We start from the raw sequence: 3,047 nt of genomic DNA on the forward strand, positions 1-3,047 counted from the left end.
ATCTTTTATTTATATATATATATATATATATATAAAAAAAAAATCTAGATTTAAATCTTAAGTTATCGTGAATAGAAAAATTAATACATATGCTCTGCTAGGCATAAGCTCTTGACTCATTTCTGATCAGAATAGTAGTTAAAGGGGAATTTTTACAAGTCTTCTAAAGAAGGAAACCAAAGACACAGTGAGTAAGACTGGAGAAGTATTTATGTGTCTGTACACACATGCACACACCCCCAGAGTTACCAAAACATACACGTACATTTACAGCATAAATGTAATGTCCGGCAGCATCGTTCTCATGGAAAAAAATACTACTCTTCTCTGAGATGCCACAGCCACATACCAGTCCACTGTAGTCCATTTTGATGACTGGACATACCATAATCATATCTGACATATGTATGTTAAATGGGTAAAACTTTTTTAGGTTTATATTCCTGGCCCCTCTTCTCTACTGTACCTTCATTCCCTAAACCCCAGCAAGGTTCCTCCAGTTTAACAAAACCTGCTAATTTTGGGCTCAGCATCCTTAGCTGCATGATGGAGGGGGTCATTGCTGACTGCAACAACCTTTTCTGATTTGGACCTTAATAGTATTAGTCTAAGCCCTGCAGAGTCACCTCTGCTTAGGAAACAGTGTCGGTTTTATTTTGCTTCCTCAGGCATGCAAGAAGAATTCAACTTCTGTTTAATTCTCGGCACCGTTTACATGGCTCCTGAATGCAGGTGGAGCATAACGTTTTACACAGCAACCCTCTGCCCTCTTTCCAGCCCGATAGTCACCAGCTTTCCTATTCTGATTTACCCGCCTACAGCCTCAAGATTTTGCAGGCCGAGTACATGCCCTTGTGCCCGTTCTAGGAAACCTCTTGGAAGCTGCAAGTCAAGCCTTACGCACAGGGACCAAGAAAAATAGAAAAAAACAAAAAGAAGAAAACAGAAGAAGGGAGAAAAGGTAGGAAGAAAGGGAAAAGGAAAGCTTTTGCCCTGGTGTATTCTATTTTCTTAATGTTATTTTTCTCAGAGCAATAAGCTCCTCTCAACCTATTATCTTCGGTGATGCAATGTATACATGATATATGCATGTGGTGGGGTCATAATAGGAGAATTACATTGCCTGTGTAATTCTTCTTATTTTTATTCTGATTATTCTTGGACTAAATGCTTCATTATATATGCCTGGAACTATCATTTTGAAATGGCACACTATGAAAACTCCTCTCCTCCTTCATTAGCTAGCTACAAAACAAACAATAATTCAGCAACATTCTCACATTAGCGACGACAACAAAAGCACAACTGAAGGCTTTGCCTTCATCATGATTAATTTAGTTTTGTGAGATAACATAATGCAGTTTTTACAAGTCTCGTTCCAGTCTATTATAAAAAGCAACTCAGCTTGAAGAAATTGCTTATTACACTGAGCTCAAAGGATTGGGTAACAGAAGCTAAATCAATTAGGTAATCTTTAAAAAAACAGTAACATTTATTTTATGGAAATGTGGGGGAAAGCCCTGGTTAATTCGCAGGTGTGGTTTATAAACGGTTCTGTCGGGTGTCCCTAATGTGCACTGAAAAGTGCACTTGGGTAAGACAAGAGGCCTTCTACATGTAGTAGAAGCCTACTAAGACAAGCAAGATATACAATATCACAGCGACGGGAAAAATGAGGTGCTTTTGTCATACATGGCCTAGAAGTTAATTTACATAGATGGTCAGGAGCATAGGCTCACTGAGGAATGGTTCAGAGAGAGTCCTGTTGCTTCTTTACGAGAGCAATAGTAAACAGAAGGAGAGCTGGTGTGCAAATCCTCTCTTAATACAACTAAAGCCCCTCTTGAAAGTAGAGGTTCCTTTGAGAACTGGGTGCTGGTCGCTGAACTGTAATTCCTGAAAGAGTTGTTATTCTGCCTGCTGTGGGACGGCCTGAACCCCACAGGGCAAACTAAACAAGCGGTGTCGGGTATATCCTATGTTCCGTAGGACTGCCTTCTCCTCCGAAGTGCTGAAATACGCCGCTATTCAGCAAAGAGAGAGAGCATATTTCATTATATTGTGAATATGTATATGACCCTAAAATTAGTAGGCTAACTGAAAACAAAACGTATTATTTATCGGTGTCTAAAATCCATTTTGAGAGACAGGTAACAGATCAAGGCAACAATTATACATATCTGATAACGATCATGATTGGTGTATCCAGCAAAGACTAAGAAGTCTAGGATGCAATTAATGTTCTAGTAACTTTATCAGTTTTCTAGCCTGAGTGGATATACATATATTTATCAAACATACTCAATTTACTATGAATTAAGCTACCTGTCTCTAGAGGGACAACCCAAACAGTAGGAAGGAAAGGTGATGCTTCTCAACTCCACAGCAAGTTTCGTCTCTCTAACGCCTGAAGCGCAGCGGTGTGCAGGAAAGCCAGCCCCAGCGCAGCCTGGTCCCGGCCGGCCGCGCAGTGCGGAGACCAGGCCACGGCACGGCTGTGAATGACTGCCTGGACCCAGGCAGCATTGCCTCCTTGTGCAGACGAGCACGGGGTTAACGCATGACGTTTGGGGAGGAGAGGAGGGAGCTGCATCCTTTTTTGAAGGGAGTTTCGCACAGCACCGCTCTGGCTCTGACTCTGAAGATGCCCTCCTGCTTTCTCACTTCCCACTGAATTTACAGCTCCTTCACTTTGGCTCAGCATGGCCAAGGAGCTTTCCCTGAATATTATCCTTGATCTTGGCTCTCTGCACTTGCAAGCAAGCCCCTTCCTCTACACAGGCAGCGCCTCCCACCCCCGGCCCCCATCCTGTCCGCAGAGATTACGAACCCTGCTCTGGAGACCCTCACGTCCTCCCCACTGGCCCCCCGGCCTGCCGTGCTCACCCCCCAGAAGCACGGCCACTGGCTCCTGCCTCCCCCGAGCCTCCTTGGCCATCCCCAGGCCTTCATCACTACTTCTGTAGCCAACTGTATGAGATTCAACAAGGCCAAGTGCCGGGTCCTGCACTTTGGCCACAACAACCCCATGCAGCGCTACAGGCTTG

Source organism: Pygoscelis adeliae, unplaced genomic scaffold, assembly GCF_000699105.1.
Source record: "Pygoscelis adeliae isolate BGI_AS28 unplaced genomic scaffold, ASM69910v1 Scaffold361, whole genome shotgun sequence".
Classification (NCBI taxonomy): Eukaryota; Metazoa; Chordata; class Aves; order Sphenisciformes; family Spheniscidae; genus Pygoscelis; species Pygoscelis adeliae.